At 41.0% G+C, this 19,619-nt stretch overlaps 22 non-coding genes across 22 annotated transcripts; all 22 read right to left on the bottom strand.

Moving 5' to 3' along the window:
- Window positions 1-3,205: 3,205 nt before the first annotated feature.
- On the bottom strand, window positions 3,206-3,300 carry trnai-uau. Its single transcript has 2 exons — window positions 3,263-3,300; window positions 3,206-3,242 (listed from the first exon to the last, which is right to left on the bottom strand). It is a non-coding gene; the product is annotated as a tRNA-Ile (tRNA).
- A 710-nt stretch (window positions 3,301-4,010) lies between these two features.
- Window positions 4,011-4,104, bottom strand: trnai-uau. The gene is made up of 2 exons: window positions 4,067-4,104; window positions 4,011-4,046 (listed from the first exon to the last, which is right to left on the bottom strand). It is a non-coding gene; the product is annotated as a tRNA-Ile (tRNA).
- A 440-nt stretch (window positions 4,105-4,544) lies between these two features.
- Window positions 4,545-4,638, bottom strand: trnai-uau. Its single transcript has 2 exons — window positions 4,601-4,638; window positions 4,545-4,580 (listed from the first exon to the last, which is right to left on the bottom strand). It is a non-coding gene; the product is annotated as a tRNA-Ile (tRNA).
- A 208-nt stretch (window positions 4,639-4,846) lies between these two features.
- Window positions 4,847-4,954, bottom strand: trnai-uau. The gene is made up of 2 exons: window positions 4,917-4,954; window positions 4,847-4,896 (listed from the first exon to the last, which is right to left on the bottom strand). It is a non-coding gene; the product is annotated as a tRNA-Ile (tRNA).
- A 440-nt stretch (window positions 4,955-5,394) lies between these two features.
- trnai-uau lies at window positions 5,395-5,488 on the bottom strand. The gene is made up of 2 exons: window positions 5,451-5,488; window positions 5,395-5,430 (listed from the first exon to the last, which is right to left on the bottom strand). It is a non-coding gene; the product is annotated as a tRNA-Ile (tRNA).
- An 832-nt stretch (window positions 5,489-6,320) lies between these two features.
- Window positions 6,321-6,414, bottom strand: trnai-uau. The gene is made up of 2 exons: window positions 6,377-6,414; window positions 6,321-6,356 (listed from the first exon to the last, which is right to left on the bottom strand). It is a non-coding gene; the product is annotated as a tRNA-Ile (tRNA).
- A 474-nt stretch (window positions 6,415-6,888) lies between these two features.
- On the bottom strand, window positions 6,889-6,982 carry trnai-uau. Its single transcript has 2 exons — window positions 6,945-6,982; window positions 6,889-6,924 (listed from the first exon to the last, which is right to left on the bottom strand). It is a non-coding gene; the product is annotated as a tRNA-Ile (tRNA).
- A 1,004-nt stretch (window positions 6,983-7,986) lies between these two features.
- trnai-uau lies at window positions 7,987-8,080 on the bottom strand. Its single transcript has 2 exons — window positions 8,043-8,080; window positions 7,987-8,022 (listed from the first exon to the last, which is right to left on the bottom strand). It is a non-coding gene; the product is annotated as a tRNA-Ile (tRNA).
- Window positions 8,081-8,910: 830 nt separating this feature from the next.
- trnai-uau lies at window positions 8,911-9,006 on the bottom strand. The gene is made up of 2 exons: window positions 8,967-9,006; window positions 8,911-8,946 (listed from the first exon to the last, which is right to left on the bottom strand). It is a non-coding gene; the product is annotated as a tRNA-Ile (tRNA).
- A 1,329-nt stretch (window positions 9,007-10,335) lies between these two features.
- Window positions 10,336-10,429, bottom strand: trnai-uau. Its single transcript has 2 exons — window positions 10,392-10,429; window positions 10,336-10,371 (listed from the first exon to the last, which is right to left on the bottom strand). It is a non-coding gene; the product is annotated as a tRNA-Ile (tRNA).
- A 475-nt stretch (window positions 10,430-10,904) lies between these two features.
- trnai-uau lies at window positions 10,905-10,998 on the bottom strand. Its single transcript has 2 exons — window positions 10,961-10,998; window positions 10,905-10,940 (listed from the first exon to the last, which is right to left on the bottom strand). It is a non-coding gene; the product is annotated as a tRNA-Ile (tRNA).
- Window positions 10,999-11,829: 831 nt separating this feature from the next.
- Window positions 11,830-11,923, bottom strand: trnai-uau. Its single transcript has 2 exons — window positions 11,886-11,923; window positions 11,830-11,865 (listed from the first exon to the last, which is right to left on the bottom strand). It is a non-coding gene; the product is annotated as a tRNA-Ile (tRNA).
- A 705-nt stretch (window positions 11,924-12,628) lies between these two features.
- Window positions 12,629-12,722, bottom strand: trnai-uau. The gene is made up of 2 exons: window positions 12,685-12,722; window positions 12,629-12,664 (listed from the first exon to the last, which is right to left on the bottom strand). It is a non-coding gene; the product is annotated as a tRNA-Ile (tRNA).
- A 1,773-nt stretch (window positions 12,723-14,495) lies between these two features.
- Window positions 14,496-14,589, bottom strand: trnai-uau. Its single transcript has 2 exons — window positions 14,552-14,589; window positions 14,496-14,531 (listed from the first exon to the last, which is right to left on the bottom strand). It is a non-coding gene; the product is annotated as a tRNA-Ile (tRNA).
- Window positions 14,590-14,796: 207 nt separating this feature from the next.
- On the bottom strand, window positions 14,797-14,890 carry trnai-uau. The gene is made up of 2 exons: window positions 14,853-14,890; window positions 14,797-14,832 (listed from the first exon to the last, which is right to left on the bottom strand). It is a non-coding gene; the product is annotated as a tRNA-Ile (tRNA).
- A 208-nt stretch (window positions 14,891-15,098) lies between these two features.
- trnai-uau lies at window positions 15,099-15,192 on the bottom strand. The gene is made up of 2 exons: window positions 15,155-15,192; window positions 15,099-15,134 (listed from the first exon to the last, which is right to left on the bottom strand). It is a non-coding gene; the product is annotated as a tRNA-Ile (tRNA).
- Window positions 15,193-15,369: 177 nt separating this feature from the next.
- trnai-uau lies at window positions 15,370-15,463 on the bottom strand. Its single transcript has 2 exons — window positions 15,426-15,463; window positions 15,370-15,405 (listed from the first exon to the last, which is right to left on the bottom strand). It is a non-coding gene; the product is annotated as a tRNA-Ile (tRNA).
- A 208-nt stretch (window positions 15,464-15,671) lies between these two features.
- trnai-uau lies at window positions 15,672-15,769 on the bottom strand. The gene is made up of 2 exons: window positions 15,728-15,769; window positions 15,672-15,707 (listed from the first exon to the last, which is right to left on the bottom strand). It is a non-coding gene; the product is annotated as a tRNA-Ile (tRNA).
- Window positions 15,770-17,325: 1,556 nt separating this feature from the next.
- Window positions 17,326-17,419, bottom strand: trnai-uau. Its single transcript has 2 exons — window positions 17,382-17,419; window positions 17,326-17,361 (listed from the first exon to the last, which is right to left on the bottom strand). It is a non-coding gene; the product is annotated as a tRNA-Ile (tRNA).
- Window positions 17,420-17,629: 210 nt separating this feature from the next.
- Window positions 17,630-17,723, bottom strand: trnai-uau. Its single transcript has 2 exons — window positions 17,686-17,723; window positions 17,630-17,665 (listed from the first exon to the last, which is right to left on the bottom strand). It is a non-coding gene; the product is annotated as a tRNA-Ile (tRNA).
- Window positions 17,724-17,918: 195 nt separating this feature from the next.
- On the bottom strand, window positions 17,919-18,012 carry trnai-uau. The gene is made up of 2 exons: window positions 17,975-18,012; window positions 17,919-17,954 (listed from the first exon to the last, which is right to left on the bottom strand). It is a non-coding gene; the product is annotated as a tRNA-Ile (tRNA).
- A 506-nt stretch (window positions 18,013-18,518) lies between these two features.
- Window positions 18,519-18,614, bottom strand: trnai-uau. The gene is made up of 2 exons: window positions 18,575-18,614; window positions 18,519-18,554 (listed from the first exon to the last, which is right to left on the bottom strand). It is a non-coding gene; the product is annotated as a tRNA-Ile (tRNA).
- Window positions 18,615-19,619: the final 1,005 nt, after the last annotated feature.

The following is a 19,619-nucleotide window of genomic DNA, read 5'->3' as shown; positions in this document are numbered from 1 at the left end:
CCATCTCATATTCAATGGATCTTTTATATTATCCCATGAACTCTGTAGCTGCTGAAATCCTTCTCATCCTGTAAAAACTTGCTCCAAAGTGAGGCTCGAACTCCACAACCTACGGCATTGCTCTGCTGGAGTACTGCCTTATAAGTACGCTGGCGCTGACCGATTGCGCCACTGGAGCAGATGTCTTAAAGTGAATTAACCAAACACATGTTCTTTAGCTTAAGAATCTTTCAAATCCTTTCAATCAGTCAAGCATTGCTTATCACTTCCAATTATCAATCAACTTTCTTCTAAACGTGGAGCCAGTCTGAAATTCAATTGATCTTTATATTTCCCAGTGACTCAGGTAAGCTGCTGAAATGCTGCTCATCCCTCTAAAACCCTTGCTCAGGTGCGGCTCAAACTCACAACTTGCGGCATTGCTCTGATGCGTAATCTACTGCCTTATACGTACCGCGCGCTGACCGTGCGCCACTGTAGCAGATTTCTTATGTTCAATTCCACATCATGATTTTTTAGCTAGCGAGACTTTCAAATCTTTCAATCAGTCAAGCATTGCTTAATCGTTCAAAGTATTCAATGACTTTTCGTCTAAGCATTTAAACCATCTGATTCATTGTCTGTTATTTATCCCATGAACTCTGTAGCTGACTGAAACTGCTACTCGCATCCGTAAAAACCTTGCTGCCAGGTGAGCTTCGAACGCACAACTCGCCAGGCCTCCTGCGTGTACACCTGATACGGCCCTGCGTTACTGCCTGTTATTGTACCGCTGCGCTGACCGATTGCGCCACTGGGAGCTGATGGTACTCAGTAAGCTGTATTACACAAACCCATGTTCTTTAGCTAGACTATCTTTTCAATCAATTGCATAGGAAGTTTCCATCTCTAAACTGTATATATATTGTCATCAATCGGATTTTTAAACCAAACTTTTATTTATAGCCCATAAATTTTTTTGTGACTGAAATGCTACTCGCATTCTTAAACCTTCTCCAGGTGAGCTCAAACTCACACCTCGGCATTGCTCTGCTGCGTACTGCCTTATAAGTACCGCAAGCGACCGATTGCACCACTGGAGCTGAGGGAATTCAGTTCGATGAATTACCAAAACTGCATGTTCTTTAGTAAAGACTTGATCGTATTCAAATTATTCAATAAACTTTCTTTCTTAAAGATTACAGCCATCTCATATTCAATGTGATCTTTTTTATATTATCCTATGAACTCTGTAGCTGCTGAAATGCTTCTCATCCTGCTAAAACCTTGCTCCAGGTGAGGCTCGAAAACTCACAACCTCGCAATTGCTCTGCTGCGTACTGCCTTATAAGTACCGCGCAAGCTGACCGATTGCACCACTGGAGCAGAGATCTTAACAGTATAATTTACCAAACTGCATGTTCTTTAGTAAGACTTATCGTTCAAATTATTCATAACTTCTTCTACAAACGCATTAGCTTATCGTGTCATAACATTATTCAATAAACTTTCGATTCCTAAGACGATTCATGATCTGATCTTCAAAATCAGTTATATATATCCCATGAACTCTGTAGCTGCTGAAATGCTTCTCATCCTCGCTCGTAAAACCTTGCTCCAGGTGCGCTCAAACTCACAACCTCGCATTGCTCTGCTGCGTACTGCCTTATAAGTACCGCGCGCTGACCGATTGCACCCTGGCCACTGGAGCAATGATGTCGTAAAGCTGATTCCAAACACCCATGTTTCTTTAGCTGAAGACTGTATCGTTCAAATCATTGCTAACAATAAACTTTTCCTCTAACTGATTTTCAGCCACTCGGATATTCAAGTGGATACTTTTATATTATCCCATAACTCTGTAGCTGCTGAAATGCTTCTCATCCTCTAAAACCTTGCTACTTTGCGAGGCTCAAACTCACAACCTCGGCATTGCTCTGCTGCGTACTGCCTTATAAGTACCACAAAAGCTGATATGATATTGGCACCACTGGAGCTGAGGTTTGCGTTCCATTTCGTGATTCTACCAAACCTTGCATGTTTCTTTAGCTAAGAACTGTCACTTCAAATTTATTCAATAAAAACTTTCTTCTTAAAAGCAGCAGCGGAGCCATCTCATATTCAATGGATCTTTTTATATTATCCCATGAACCTCTGTGCTGCTGAAATGCTTCTCATCCACTAAAACCTTGCTCCAGGTGAGGCTCGAACGCACAACCTCGGGCATTGCTCACCTCTTACTGCCTGCCATATTAAATCTTTAATTAGTCCCATGCAAGCGTACCGAATGCAACTCACTCGAGCTGAGATCTTAACCGCGGCAGGTGAGGCTCTGACATGCGGCATGAGCTAGCTTATGTCGTACAAGTACCGTACCCGCGCATGATCTGACATATGCACACCGGAAGCTGGAGCAATGGATCTAACATTATCCCATGAATACCAAACAAACTGCATGTTCTTTAGGAATTACTTATCGCTTTCAAATTATTCAATAACTTTCTTCAAACTCAAGATCTCAGCCATCTGCTGATATTCAATTTGGATCTTTTTTAGATTTCCCATGAACTCTGTAGCTACTGAAATGCTTCGTCATCCTCTAAAAACCTGACTCTTCTCCAGGTCAGGAGGCTCAAACTCACCAACCTCGGCATTGCTCTGCTGCGTACTGCCTTATAAGTACCGCGCGCTGACCCGATTGCGCCACTGGAGCTGAGATGTCTTAAATCGTGAATTACCAAACATTGCATGTTCTTTAGCTAGACGACTATATCGTTCAAATTATTCAATAAACTTTTCTTCTGTAAAGATTACAGCAATTGATATTTCAATGGATCTTTTATATTATCCCATAAATTCTTTTGCTACCTGACTGAAATGCTTTCATCGTCCCCCCCCATTCTAAAACCTTTGCTCCCAGTGAGGCTTCGAACTCACAACCTCGGCATTGCTCTCTGCTGCGTACTGCCTTATAAGTACCGCAAGCTGACCGATTGCACCACTGGAGCTGTAGAGGTCTTTAAAGGTGAATTACCAAAAACCATGTTCTTTAGCTAGAGAATCTTTCAAATCAAATCATCAATCGCATTAAGCTTATTGTTATATTCAAATATTCACTAAAACCTTTCTTCTCAAAAAGATTACAGCCATCTGATATTCAATAAATCTTTTATATTATCCCATGGAACTCTGTAGCTACTGAAATGCTTCTCATCCTCTAAAACCTTGCTCCCGGTGAGGCTCGAAACTCACAACCTCGGCATTGCTCTGCTGCGTACTGCCTTATAAGTACCGCGCGCTGACCGATTGCGCCACTGGAGCTGATGTCAAGTAAAGTTGAGTTATCAAACACCATGTTCTTTAGCTAGACTAATCTTTCAAATCATTGTCATAGGAATTCCTCTAAATGATTTCAGCAATCGGATTGAGAAAACCAAACTTTTATTTTATCCCATAAATTTTTTTGTGACTGAAATGCTACTCGCATTCTTAAACCTTGCTCCAGGTGTGGCTCGAACTCACAAACTCGGCATTGCTCTGCTTCGTACTGCCTTATAAGTACCGCAAGCTGACAGATTGCACCACTGGAGCTGAGGTAATCCAGTTCGTGAATTACCAAACTGCATGTTCTTTAGTAGGACTTATCGTTCAAATTATTCAATGAACTTCTTCTTAAAGATTACAGCCATCTGATATTCAATGGATCTTTTATATTATCCCATGAACTCTGTAGCTGCTGAAATGCTTCTCATCCTCTAAAGCCTTGCTCCAGGTGAGGCTCGAACCTAACAACCTCGGCATTGCTCTGCTGCGTACTGACTTATAAGTACCGCAAGCTGACCGATTGCACCACTGGAGCTGAGATCTTAAACGTGAATTACTGAACTGCATGTTCTTTAGTAAGACTTATCGTTCAAATTATTCAATAAACTTTCTTCTAAAAGATTGCAGCCATCTGATATTCAATTGATCTTTTATATTATCCCATGAACTCTGTAGCTGCTGAAATGCTTTTCATCCTCTAAAAACCTTGCTCCAGGTGAGGCTCGAACTCACAACCTCGGCATTGCTCTGCTGCGTACTGCCTTATAAGTACCGCACGCTGACCGATTGCGCCACTGGAGCTGATGTCGAAAAGCTGAATTACCAAAAACCATGTTCTTTAGCTAGACTAATCATTCAAATCATTGCATAGGAATTCCTCTAACTGATTTCAGCAATCGGATTTTTAAACCAAACTTTTATTTTATCCCATAAATTTTTTTGTGACTGAAATGCTACTCGCATTCTTAAACCTTGCTCCAGGTGAGGCTCAAACTCACTACCTCGGCATTGCTCTGCTGCGTACTGCCTTATAAATACCGCAAGCTGACAGATTGCACCACTGGAGCTGAGGTAATCCAGTTTGTGAATTACCAAACTGCATGTTCTTTAGTAGGACTTATCGTTCAAATTATTCAATAAACTTTCTTCTTAAAGATTACAGCCATCTGATATTCAATGGATCTTTTATATTATCCCATGAACTCTGTAGCTGCTGAAATGCTTCTCATCCTCTAAAACCTTGCTCCATGAGAGGCTCGAACTCACAACCTCGGCATTGCTCTGCTGCGTACTGCCTTATAAGTACCGCGCGCTGACCGATTGCGCCACTGGAGCAGATGTCTTAAAGGTGAATTACCAAACACCATGTTCTTTACCTAGACTAATCTTTCAAATCCTTCAAATCAGTCAAGCATTGCTTATCGTTCAAATTATTCAATATACTTTCTTCTAAAAGATTGCAGCCATCTGATATTCAATTGATCTTTTTATATTATCCCATGAACTCTGTAGCTGCTGAAATGCTTCTCATCCTCTAAAACCTTGCTCCAGGTGAGGCTCGACCTCGGCTCGCGTAACTCACAACCTCGGCATTGCTCTGCTGCGTACTGCCTTATAAGTACCGCGCGCTGACCGATTGCGCCACTGGAGCTGATGTCTTAAAGCTGAATTACCAAACACCATGTTCTTTAGCTAGACTAATCTTTCAAATCATTGCATAAATTCCTCTAAACTGATTTCAGCAATCCGGATTTTAAACCAAACATTTATTTTATCCCATAAATTTTTTTGTGACTGAAATGCTACTTGCATTCTTAAACCTTGCTCCAGGTGAGGCTCAAACTCACTACCTGGGCATTGCTCTGCTGCGTACTGCCTTATAAGTACCGCAAGCTGACCGATTGCACCACTGGAGCTGAGGGTAATCCAGTTCGTGAATTACCAAACTGCATGTTCTTTAGTAAGACTTATCGTTCAAATTATTCAATGAACTTTCTTCTTAAAGATTACAGCCATCTCATATTCAATGGATCTTTTATATTATACCATGAACTCTGTAGCTGCTGAAATGCTTCTCATCCTCTAAAACCTTGCTCCAGGTGAGGCTCGAACTCACAACCTCGGCATTGCTCTGCTGCGTACTGCCTTATAAGTACCACAAGCTGACCGATTGCACCACTGGAGCTGTGGTCTTAAATGTGAATTACCAAACTGCATGTTCTTTAGTAAGACTTATCGTTCAAATTATATAATAAACGTTCTTCTTAAAGATTACAGCCATCTAATATTCAATGGATCTTTTACATTATCCCATGAACTCTGTAGCTGCTGAAATGCTTCTCATCCTCTAAAACCTTGCTCCAGGTGGGGCTCAAACTCACAACCATCGGCATTGCTCTGCTGCGTACTGCCTTATATATTAAATCTTTTATATTATCCCATGAACTCTGTAGCTATTTTATTGCTTATATTTTTTTGAAACCTTGCTCTGGGTGAGGCTCGAACTCACAACCACTGCATTGCCTCTGTTGCGTACTGCCTTATAAGTACCGCGCGCTGACCGATTGCGCCACTGGAGCTGATGTCGCAAAGCTGAATTACCAAACACCATGTTCTTTAGCTAGACTAATCTTTCAAATCATTGCATAGGAATTCCTCTAACTGATTTCAGCAATCGGATTTGAACCAAACTTTTATTTTATCCCATTAATTATTTTGTGACTGAAATGCTACTCGCATTCTTAAACCTTGCTCCAGGTGAGGCTCAAACTCACAACCTCGGCGTTGCTCTGCTGCGTACTGCCTTATAAGTACCGCAAGCTGACAGATTGCACCACTGGAGCTGAGGTAATCCAGTTCGTGAATTACCAAACAGCATGTTCTTTAGTAAGAATTATCGTTCAAATTATTCAATAAACTTTCTTCTTAAAGATTACACCCATCTCATATTCAATGGATCTTTTATATTATCCCATGAACTCTGTAGCTGCTGAAATGCTTCTCATCCTCTAAAACCTTGCTTCAGGTGAGGCTCGAACTCACAACCTCGGCATTGCTCTGCTGCGTACTGCCTTATAAGTACCGCAAGCTGACCGATTGCGCCACTGGAGCTGATGTCTTAAAGGTGAATTACCAAACACCATGTTCTTTAGCTAGACTAATTTTCAAATCCTTCAAGCCATCAGTCAAGCATTGCTTATCGTTCAAATTATTCAATAAACTTTCTTCTAAAAGATTACAGCCATCTGATATTCAATTTATCTTTTATATTATCCCATGAACTCTGTAGCTGCTGAAATGCTTCTCATCCTCTAAAACCTTGCTCCAGGTGAGGCTCAAACTCACAACCTCGGCATTGCTCTGCTGCGTACTGCCTTATAAGTACCGCAAGCTGACCGATTGCACCACTGGAGCTGAGTGTCTTAATGTGAATTACCAAACTGCATGTTCTTTAGTAAGACTTATCGTTCAAATTATTCAATAAACTTTCTTCTTAAAGATTATAGCCATCTGATATTCAATGGATCTTTTATATTATCCAATGAACTCTGTAGCTGCTGAAATGCTTCTCATCCTCTAAAACCTTGCTCCAGGTGAGGCTCGAACTCACAAACTCGGCATTGCTCTGCTTCGTACTGCCTTATAAGTACCGCGCGCTGACCGATTGCGCCACTGGAGCTGATGTCGTAAAGCTGAATTACCAAACACCATGTTCTTTAGCTAGACTAAACTTTCAAATCATTGCATAGGAATTCCTCTAACTGTTTTCAGCAATCGGATTTTAAACCAAACTTTTATTTTATCCCATAAATTTTTTTGTGACTGAAATGCTACTCGCATTCTCGATCGCCAGGAGCAGGGTTGGCCACCCCTGCCCACCTCGGCATTGCTCTGCTGCGTACTGCCTTATAAGTACCGCAAGCTGACAGATTGAACCACTGGAGCTGCGGCAATCCAGCTCGTGAATTACAGAACTCCATGTTCTTTAGTAAGACTTATCGTTCAAGTTATTCAATAAACTTTCTTTTTAAAGATTACAGCCATCTGATATTAAATGGATCTTTTATATTATCCCATGAACTCTGTAGCTGCTGAAATGCTTCTCATCCTCTAAAACCTTGCTCCAGGTGAGGCTCGAACTCACAACCTCGGCATTGCTCTGCTGCGTACTGCCTTATAAGTACCGCACGCTGACCGAATCCGCCACTGCAGCAGATGTCTTAAAGGTGAATTACCAAACACCATGTTCTTTAGCTAGACTAATCGTTCAAATCCTTCAAATCAGTCAAGCATTGCTTATCGTTCAAATTATTCAATAAACTTTCTTCTAAAGATTGCAGCCATCTGATATTCAATGATCTTTTATATTATCCCATGAACTCTGTAGCTGCTGAGATGCTTCTCATCCTCTAAAACCTTGCTCCAGGTGAGGCTCGAACTGACAACCTCGGCATTGCTCTGCTGCGTACTGCCTTATAAGTACCGCAAGCTGACCGATTGCACCGCTGGAGCTGAGGTCTTAAGCGTGAATTACCGAACTGCATGTTCTTTAGTAAGACTTATCGTTCAAATTATTCAATAAACTTTCTTCTTAAAGATTACAGCCATCTGATATTCAATGGATCTTTTATATTATCCCATGAACTCTGTAGCTACTGAAATGCTTCTCATCCTCTAAAGCCTTGCTCCAGGTGAGGTTCGAACTCACAACCTCGGCATTGCTCTGCTGCGTACTGCCTTATAAGTACCACGCGCTGACCGATTGCGCCACTGGAGCTGATGTCGTGAAGCTGAATTACCAAACACCATGTTCTTTAGCTAGACTAATCTTTCAAATCATTGCATAGGAATTCCTCTAACTGATTTCAGCAATCGGATTTTAAACCAAACTTTTATTTTATCCCATAAATTTTTTTGTGACTGAAATGCTACTTGCATTCTTAAACCTTGCTCCAGGTGAGGCTCATACTCACAACCTCGGCATTGCTCTGCTGCGTACTGCCTTATAAGTACCGCAAGCTGACATATTGCACCACTGGAGCTGAGGTAATCCAGTTCGTGAATTACCAAACTGCATGTTCTTTAGTAAGACTTATCGTTCAAATTATTCAATGAACTTTCTTCTTAAAGATTACAGCCATCTAATATTCAATGGATCTTTTATATTATCCCATGAACTCTGTAGCTGCTGAAATGCTTCTCATCCTGTAAAACCTTGCTCCAGGTGAGGCTCGAACTCACAACCTCGGCATTGCTCTGCTGCGTACTGCCTTATAAGCACCGCAACCTGACCGATTGCACCACTGGAGCTGAGATCTTAAACGTGAATTACCGAACTGCATGTTCTTTAGTAAGACTTATCGTTCAAATTATATAATAACGTTCTTCTTAAAGATTACAGCCATCTAATATTCAATGGATCTTTTACATTATCCCATGAACTCTGTAGCTGCTGAAATGCTTCTCATCCTCTAAAACCTTGCTCCAGGTGGGGCTCAAACTCACAACCTCGGCATTGCTCTGCTGCGTACTGCCTTATATATTAAATCTTTTATATTATCCCATTAACTCTGTAGCTACTGAAATGCTTCTCATCCTCTAAAATCTTGCTCCAGGTGAGGCTCGAACTCACAACCTCGGCATTGCTCTGCTGCGTACTGCCTTATAAGTACCGCGCGCGCTGACCGATTGCGCCACTGGAGCTGATGTCGCAAAACTGAATTACCAAACAACATGTTCTTTAGCTAGACTAATCTTTCAAATCATTGCATAGGAATTCCTCTAACTGATTTCAGCAATCGGATTTTAAACCAAACTTTTATTTTATCCCATAAATTTTTTTTGTGACTGAAATGCTACTCGCATTCTTAAACCTTGCTTCAGGTGAGGCTCAAACTCACTACCTCGGCATTGCTCTGCTGCGTACTGCCTTATAAGTACCGCAAGCTGACAGATTGCACCACTGGAGCTGTTGTAATCCAGTTCGTGAATTACCGAACTGCATGTTCTTTAGTAAGACTTATCGTTCAAATTATTCAATAAACTTTATTCTTAAAGATCACAGCCATCTGATATTCAATGGATCTTTTATATTATCCCATGAACTCTGTAGCTGCTGAAATGCTTCTCATCCTCTAAAACCTTGCTCCAGGTGAGGCTCGAACTGACAACCTCGGCATTGCTCTGCTGCGTACTGCCTTATAAGTACCGCAAGCTGACCGATTGCACCACTGGAGCTGCTGATCTTAAACGTGAATTACCGAACTGCATGTTCTTTAGTAAGACTTATCGTTCAAATTATATCAATAAACTTTCTTCTTAAAGATTACAGCCATCTAATATTCAATGGATCTTTTACATTATCCCATGAACTCTGTAGCTGCTGAAATGCTTCTCATCCTCTAAAACCTTGCTCCAGGTGTGGCTCAAACTCACAACCTCGGCATTGCTCTGCTGCGTACTGCCTTAAATCTTTTATATTATCCCGCGCGCTGACTACGAAATTGCGCCACTGGAGGTGAGGCTCGAAACTCACAACCTCGGCATTGCTCTGCCAAACTGCCATAAGTTCTTTAGCTAGACCACTGGAGCTGATGTCAAAAACTGAATTACCAAACACCATGTTCTTTAGCTAGACTGATCTTTCAAATCATTGCATAGGAATTCCTCTAACTGATTTCAGCAATCGGATTTTAAAACCAAACTTTTATTTTATCCCATAACTCTTTTTTTGTGACTGAAATGCTACTCGCATTCTTAAACCTTGCTCCAGGTGAGGCTCAAACTCACAACCTCGGCATTGCTCTGCTGCGTACTGCCTTATAAGTACCGCAAGCTGACAGATTGCACCACTGGAGCTGAGGCAATCCAGTTCGTGAATTACCAAACTGCATGTTCTTTAGTAGGACTTATCGTTCAAATTATTCAATAAACTTTCTTCTTAAAGATTACAGCCATCTCATATTCAATTGATCTTTTATATTATCCCATGAACTCTGTAGCTGCTGAAATGCTTCTCATCCTCTAAAACCTTGCTCCAGGTGAGGTTCAAACTCACAACCTCGGCATTGCTCTGCCACGTACTGCCTTATAAGTACCGCGCGCTGACCGATTGCGCCACTGGAGCAGATGTCTTAAAAGTGAATTACCAAACACCATGTTCTTTTGCTAGATTAATCTTTCAAATCCTTCAAATCAGTCAAGCATTGCTTATCGTTCAAATTATTCAATAAACTTTCTTCTAAAAGGTTGCAGCCATCTGATATTCAATTGATCTTTTATATTATCCCATGAACTCTGTAGCTACTGAAATGCTTCTCATCCTCTAAAACCTTGCTCCAGGTGAGGCTCGAACTGACAACCTCGGCATTGCTCTGCTGCGTATTGCCTTATAAGTACCGCAAGCTGACCGATTGCACCGCTGGAGCTGAATTCCAAAACCGCGTCTTTTACCGAACTGCATGTTCTTTAGTAAGACTTATCGTTCAAATTATATAATAAACGTTCTTCTTAAAGATTACAGCCATCTGATATTCAATGGATCTTTTATATTATCCCATGAACTCTGTAGTTACTGATTTGCTTCTCATCCTCTAAAACCTTGCTCCAGGTGTGGCTCGAACTCACAAACTCGGCATTGCTCTGCTTCGTACTGCCTTATAAGTACCGCGCGCTGACCGATTGCGCCACTGGAGCTGATGTCGTAAAGCTGAATTACCAAACACCATGTTCTTTAGCTAGACTAAACTTTCAAATCATTGCATAGGAATTCCTCTAACTGTTTTCAGCAATCGGATTTTAAACCAAACTTTTATTTTATCCCATAAATTTTTTTGTGACTGAAATGCTACTCGCATTCTTAAACCTTGCTCCAGGTGAGGCTCAAACTCACTACCTCGGCATTGCTCTGCTGCGTACTGCCTTATAAGTACCGCAAGCTGACATATTGTACCAGTGGAGCTGAGGTAATCCAGTTCGTGAATTACCAAACTGCATGTTCTTTAGTAAGACTTATCGTTCAAATTATTCAATGAACTTTCTTCTTAAAGATTACAGCCATCTCATATTCAATGGATCTTTTATATTATCCCATGAACTCTGTAGCTGCTGAAATGCTTCTCATCCTCTAAAACCTTGCTCCAGGTGAGGCTCGAACTCACAACCTCCACAATGCTCTGCTGCGTACTGCTTTATAAGCACCGCAAGCTGACCGATTGCACCACTGAAGCTGAGATCTTAAACGTGAATTACCGAACTGCATGTTCTTTAGTAAGACTTATCGTTCAAATTATATAATAAACGTTCTTCTTAAAGATTACAGCCATCTAATATTCAATGGATCTTTTACATTATCCCATGAAATCTGTAGCTGCTGAAATGCTTCTCATCCTCTAAAACCTTGCTCCAGGTGGCGCTCAAACTCACAACCTCGGCATTGGTCTGCTGCGTACTTCCTTATATATTAAATCTTTTATATTATCCCATGAATTCTGTAGCTACTGAAATGCTTCTCATCCTCTAAAACGTTGCTCCAGGTGTGGCTCGAACTCACAAACTCGGCATTGCTCTGCTTCGTACTGCCTTATAAGTACCGCGCGCTGACCGATTGCGCCACTGGAGCTGATGTCGCAAAATTGAATTACCAAACACCATGTTCTTTAGCTAGACTAATCTTTCAAATCATTGCATAGGAATTCCTCTAACTGTTTTCAGCAATCGGATTTTAAACCAAACTTTTATTTTATCCCATAAATTTTTTTGTGACTGAAATGCTACTCGCATTCTTAAACCTTGCTCCAGGTGAGGCTCAAACTCACTAACCTCGGCGTTGCTCTGCTGCGTACTGCCTTATAAGTACAGCAAGCTGACAGATTGCACCACTGGAGCTGAGGTAATCCAGTTCGTGAATTACCAAACTGCATGTTCTTTAGTAGGACTTATCGTTCAAATTATTCAATAAACTTTCTTCTTAAAGATTACAGCCATCTCATATTCAATGGATCTTTTATATTATCCCATGAACCTCTGTAGCTGCTGAAATGCTTCTCATCCTCTAAAATCTTGCTCCAGGTGAGGCTTAAACTCACAACCTCGGCATTGCTCTGCTGCGTACTGCCTTACAAGTACCGCGCGCTGACCTATTGCGCCACTGGAGGAGACGTCTTAAAGCTGAATTACCAAACAGCATGTTCTTTAGTAAGAATTATCCTTCAAATTATTCAAAAACTTTCTTTTTAAAGATTACAGCCATCTGATATTCAATGGATCTTTTACATTATCCCATGAACTCTGTAGCTACTGAAATGCTTCGCGATTTCTAATTTCTTGCTCCAGGTGAGGCTCCAACTCACAACCTCGGCATTGCTCTGCTGCGCACTGCCTTATAAGTACCGCGCGCTGACCGATTGCACCACTGGAGCTGATGTCTTAAAGGTTGAATTACCAAAACCCATGTTCTTTGCTAGTTCTTTATCCTTCAAATCAGAAGCATTGCTTATCGTTCAAATTATTCAATAAACTTTCTTCTTAAAGATTACAGCCCTCTGATATTCAATTTATCTTTTATATTATCCCATGAACTCTGTAGCTACTGAAATGCTTCTCATCCTCTAAAATCTTGCTCCAGGTGAGGCTCAAACTCACAACCTCGGCATTGCTCTGCTGCGTACTGCCTTATAGTACCGCACGCTTTACGATTGCGCCACTGAACTCTGTAGCTCAGAAATGCTGAATCACTCTAAAACCATGTTCTTTGAGACTCGAACTCACAAACATCGGCATGCTGCTGCTTCTTTAAGATTACAGAAGATATCGGATAAATCAATGGATCTTTTATAATTATCCCATGAACTTTTTGCTACTGAAATGCTTGAGAAATCCTCAAAAAACCTTGCTCCAGGTGAGGCTCAAACTCACAAACCTCGGCATTGCTCTGCTGCGTACTGCCTTATAAGTACCCGCAAGCTGACAAGATTGCGCCACTGGAGCTGAGGTCTCAAGTGAAGAATTACCAAAACTAGATAATCTTTTCTTTCAAATCAGTAAGACTTATCGTTCAAAATTGACATCAATAAACTTTCTTCTAAAAGATTACAGCCATCTGATATTCAATGGATCTTTTATATTATCCCATGAACTCTGTAGCTGCTGAAATGCTTCTCCATCCTCTAAAACCTTGCTCCAGGTGAGGCTCTCAAACTCACAACCTCGGCATTGCTCTGCTGCGTACTGCCTTATAAGTACCGCGCAAGCTGACGATTGCACCACTGGAGCTGAGGTAATCCAAGTGAATTACCAAACTGCATGTTCTTTAGTAAGACTTATCGTTCAAATTATTCAATAAACTTTCTTCTTAAAGATTGCAGCCATCTGATATTCAATGGATCTTTTACATTTTCCCATGAACTCTGTAGCTACTGAAAATGCTTCTCATCCTCTAAAACCTTGCTCCAGGTGAGGCTCGAACTCACAACCTCGGCATTGCTCTGCTGCTTACTGCCTTATATGTACCCGCAAGCTGACCGATTGCGCCACTGGAGCTGAGAGTCTTAAAGCTGAATTACCAAACTGCACTGTTCTTTAGTAAGACTTATCAGTTCTCTAACTGATTACAGATATTAAACTTTATATTATCCCAAAGCTTGTACTGCTATCGCATTCTATTCAATGGATCTTTTCAGGTGAGGCTCGTTGCTCTGTAGCTACAGAATTGCTGCTTCTCATCCTCTAAGCACCGCGCAAGGAACGATTGCCCCAGGCACGCCATGTTCTTTAGTAACAAAATCACAAACCTCGGCATTGACTTATCGTTCAAAATTATGCAAAAAATTCCTTAAAGATTACAGCCATATATCAACCAATCTTTTATATTATCCCATGAACTCTGTAGCTACTGAAAATGCTTCTCATCCTCTTAAACCTTGCTCAGGTGAGGCTCAAACTCACAACCTCGGCATTGCTCTGCTGCGTACTGCCTTATAAGTACCGCAAGCTGACAGAGATTGCAACCACTGGAGCTGATGTAATCTAGTTCGTGAATTACCAAAACCTGCATGTTCTTTAGTAAGACTTATCGTTCAAATTATTCAATGAACTTTATTCTAAAAGATTACAGCCATCTCATATTCAATGGATCTTTTATATTATCCCATGAACTCTGTAGCTGCTGAAACGCTTCTCATCCTCTAAAACCTTGCTCCAGGTGAGGCTCGAACTCACAACCTCGGCATTGCTCTGCTGCGTACTGCCTTATAAGTACCGGCGCTGACCCGATTGCGCCACTGGAGCAGATGCCTTAAAGGTGAATTACCAACACACCATTGTTCTTTACTAGACTAATCTTCAAATCCTTCAAATCAGTCAAGCATTGCTTATCGTTCAAATTATTCAATAAACTTTCTTCTAAAAGAATGCAGCCATCTGATATTCAATGGAACTTTTATATTATCCCATGAACTCTGTAGCTACTGAAATGCTTCTCATCCTCTAAAACCTTGCTCCAGGTGAGGCTCGAACTCACAAACTCGGCATTGCTCTGCTGCGTACTGCCTTATAAGTACCGCGCGCTGACCGATTGCGCCACTGGAGCAGATGTCTTAAAGGTGAATTACCAAACACCATGTTCTTTAGCTAGACTAATCTTTCAAATCCTTCAAATCAGTCAAGCATTGCTTATCGTTCAAATTATTCAATAAACTTTTCTTCTAAACGATTACAGCCAAATATTCAATGGATCTTTTATATTATCCCATGAACTCTGTAGCTGCTGAAATGCTTCTCTGCATCCTCTAAAACCTTGCTCCAGGTGAGGCTCGAACTCACAACCTCGGCATTGCTCTGCTGCGTACTGCCTTATAAGTACCGCAAGCTGACCGATTGCACCACTGGAGCTGAGATGAATCTTAAATCGTGAATTACCCGAACTGCATGTTCTTTAGTAAGACTTATCGTTCAAATTATTCTATATATATAATTCTTAAAGATTACAGCCATCTAATATTCAATGGATCTTTTACATTATCCCATGAAATCTGTAGCTGCTGAAATGCTTCTCATCCTCTAAAACCTTGCTCCAGGTGAGGCTCGAACTCACAACCTTGGCATTGCTCTGCTGTGTACTGCCTTATAAGTACCTCGCGCTGACCGATTGCGCCACTGGAGCAGATGTCTTAAAGGAGAATTACCAAACACCATGTTCTTTAGCTAGACTAATCTTCTCAAATCCTTCAAATCAGTCAAGCATTGCTTATCGTTCAAATTATTCAATAAACTTTCTTCTAAAAGATTACAGCCATCTGATATTCAATTGATCTTTTATATTATCCCATGAACTCTGTAGCTGCTGAAATGCTTCTCATCCTGTAAAACCTTGCTCCAGGTGAGGCTCGAACTCACAACCTCGGCATTGCTCTGCTGCGTACTGCCTTATAAGTACCGCGCGCGCGCTGACCGATTGCGCCACTGGAGCTGATGGTTCTAAAGCTGAATTACGAAACACCATGTTCTTTAGCTAGACTAATCTTTCAAATCATTGCATAGGAATTCCTCTTACTGATTTCAGCAATCGGATTTTAAACCAAACTTTTATTTTTATCCCATTAAACTATTTTTGTTACTGAAATGCTACTCGCATTCTTAAACCTTGCTCCAGGTGAGGCTCAAACTCAAAACCTCGGCATTGCTCTGCTGCGTACTGCCTTATAAGTACCCGCAAGCTGACCGATTGCACCACTGGAGCTGAGGTAATCCAGTTCGTGAATTACCAAAAACTGCATGTTTCTTTAGTAAGACTTATCGTTCAAATTATTCAATGAACTTTCTTCTTAAAGATTACAACCATCTGATATTCAATGGATCTTTTATATTATCCCATGGACTCTGTAGCAACTGAAATGCTTCTCATCCTCTAGGACCTTGCTGCAGGTGAGGCTCGAACTCACAACCTCGACATTGCTCTGCTGCGTACTGCCTTATAAGTACCGCCAAGCTGACCGATTGCACCACTGGAGCTGAGTGACTTTCTTACACCATGTCTAATTACCGAATCTAATATTGCATGTTCAATCCCATTAGTAAGACTTATCGTTCAATTATATCAATAAACTTTCTTCTTAAAGATTACAGCCATCTGATATTCTATTAAATCTTTTATATTATCCCATGAACTCTGTAGCTACTGAAATGCTTCTCATCCTCTAAAACCTTGCTCCAGGTGTTGCTCGAACTCACAAACTCGGCATTGCTCTGCTTCGTACTGCCTTATAAGTACCGCGCGCTGACCGATTGCGCCACTGGATTTTATGTAGTGAAGCTGAATTACCAAACACCATGTTCTTTAGCTAGACTAAACTTTCAAATCATTGCATAGGAATTCCTCTAACTGATTTCAGCAATCGGATTTTAAACCAAACTTTTATTTTATCCCAAAAATTTGCATTTGTGACTGAAATGCTACTCGCATTCTCTTAAACCTTGCTCCAGGTGAGGCTCAAACTCACAACCTCGGCATTGCTCTGCTGCGTACTGCCTTATAAGTACCGCAAGCTGACAGATTGCACCACTGGAGCTGAGGGTAATCCAGTTCGTGAATTACCAAACTGCATGTTCTTTAGTAAGAACTTATCGTTCAAAATTATTCAATAAACTTTCTTCTTAAAGATCACAGCCAGTCTGATATTCAATGGATCTTTTATATTATCCCATGAACTCTGTAGCTGCTGAAATGCTTCTCATCCTCTAAAACCTTGCTCCAGGTGTGGCTCGAACTCACAACCTCGGCATTGCTCTGCTGCGTACTGCCTTATAAGTACCTCGCGCTGACCGATTGCACCACTGGAGCTGAGGTCGTAAAGCGTGAATTACCAAACTGCCATGTTCTTTAGTAAGACTTATCGTTCAAATTATATCAATAAACTTTCTTCTTAAAAACTTTTTTACAGCCATCTGATATTTCAATGGATCTTTTTATTATTATCCCCATGAACTCTGTAGCTGACTGAAAATGCTTCTCATCCTCTAGGACCTTGCTGCAGGTGAGGCTCGAACTCACAACCTCGACATTGCTCTGCTGCGTACTGCCTTATAAGTACCGCGCGCTGACCGATTGCGCCACTGGAGCAAATGTCTTAAAGGTGAATTACCAAAGCTTCTCATTCTTTAGCTAGACTAATCTTTCAAATCCTTCAAATCAGTCAAGCATGCATGCTTATCGTTCAAATTATTCAATAAACTTTCTTCTAAAAGATTGCAGCCATCTGATATTCAATTGATCTTTTATATTATCCCATGAACTCTGTAGCTGCTGAAATGCTCTCATCCTGTAAAACCTTGCTCCAGGTGAGCCTCGAACTCACAACCTCGGCATTGCTCTGCTGCGTACTGCCTTATAAGTACCGCAAGCTGACCGATTGCGCCACTGGAGCTGATGTCTTAAAGGTGAATTACTAAACACCAAGTTCTTTAGTAAGACTTATCGTTCAAATCAAAGCATTGCTTATCGTTCAAATTATTCAATAAACTTTCTTCTAAAAGATTACAGCCATCTGATATTCAATTGATCTTTTATATTATCCCATGAACTCTGTAGCTGCTGAAATGCTTCTCATCCTGTAAAACCTTGCTCCAGGTGAGGCTCGAACTCACAACCTCGGCATTGCTCTGCTGCGTACTGCCTTATAAGTACCGCGCGCTGACCGATTGCGCCACTGGAGCAGATGTCTTAAAGGTGAATTACCAAACACAATGTTCTTTAGCTAGACTAATCTTTAAAATCCTTCAAATCAGTCAAGCATTGCTTATCGTTCAAATTATTCAATAAACTTTCTTCTAAAAGATTGCAGCCATCTGATATTCAATGGATCTTTTATATTATCCCATGAATTCTGTAGCTGCTGAAATGCTTCTCATCCTCTAAAACCTTGCTCCAGGTGTTGCTCGAACTCACAAACTCGGCATTGCTCTGCTGCGTACTGCCTTATAAGAACCGCAAGCTGACCGATGGCGCCATTGCAGACGTGCACTAAAGGTGAAATTACCAGCAGAATGTCTTAAGCGCTAGAATTATCTTTTGCATGTTCAAATCAGTCAAGTAAATTATCGTTCAAATTAATTCAATAAACTTTCTTCTAAAAGATTGCAGCCATCTGATATTCAATTGATCTTTTATATTATCCCATGAACTCTGTAGCTGCTGAAATGCTTCTCATCCTGTAAAACCTTGCTCCAGGTGAGGCTCGAACTCACAACCTCGGCATTGCTCTGCTGCGTACTGCCTTATAAGTACCGGCGCGCTGACCGATTGCGGCCACTGGAGCTGAGGTGTTAAAGCTTGTGAATTAACAAACACCATGTTCTTTAGTAAGACTAATCGTTCAAATCATTGCAAGGAACTTTCCTCTAAAGATTACAGCCATCGGATTATTAAACCAAAATCTTTTATTTTATCCCATGAACTCTTTTTAGGCTGACTGAACTGTGTACTTGCATTTTAAACCTTGCTCCAGGTGAGGCTCAAACTCACAACCTCGGCATTGCTCTGCTGGTACTGCCTTATAAGTACCGCAAGCTGACAGTATTGCCAAAACCACTGGAGCTGAGGTAATCCAGTTCGTGAAACCTACCAAATGCAATGTTCTTTAGTAAGACTTATCGTTCAAATATTACAATAAACTTTTTCTTAGAAAGATTACAGCCATCTTTCATATTCAATGGATCTTTTATATTATCCCAGTGAACTCTGTAGCTGCTGAAATGCTTCTCATCCTCTAAAACCTTGCTCCAAGGTGAGGCTCCAACTCAACAAACCTCCACAATGCTCTGCTGAGTACTGCCTTATAAGTACCGCGCGGCTGACCGATTGCGGCCACTGGGAGCTGATCTTCTGAACCAGTTTGAATTAGACGATAATTTCAAATCCTCATTAGTCAGTAAGACTTATCAGTTCAAAATGTAATTCAAAATCTTTCTTCTAAAAAGATTACACAGCCATCTAATATTTCAATGGATCTTTTATTATTATCCCATGAATTCTGTAGCTGCTGAAATGCTTCTCATCCTGTAAAACCGTGCTCCAGGTGAGGCTCGAAAACTCACAACCTCGGCATTGCTATGCTGCTTGTACTGCTTTTATAAGTACCGCGCCCTGACCGATTGCGCCCACTGGATGGAGTATGTTCCTTAAAGAGCAGAACTTACCAAAACACCATGGTCTATAGCCAGACTAATCTTTCAAAAATCGCTGCAAATAATCAAAGCACCAGTTTCTTCGCTAGGGATAATGCTCAAACAATATTTGATAGGCATTGCTCTGACTGATTTCA

The sequence above is a fragment of the Cyprinus carpio genome, chromosome A23, assembly GCF_018340385.1.
Source record: "Cyprinus carpio isolate SPL01 chromosome A23, ASM1834038v1, whole genome shotgun sequence".
In the NCBI taxonomy this organism is placed as follows: domain Eukaryota; kingdom Metazoa; phylum Chordata; class Actinopteri; order Cypriniformes; family Cyprinidae; genus Cyprinus; species Cyprinus carpio.
Note: the sequence above shows the minus strand (reverse complement) of the source record. Positions and strands in the feature narration are given on the sequence as shown.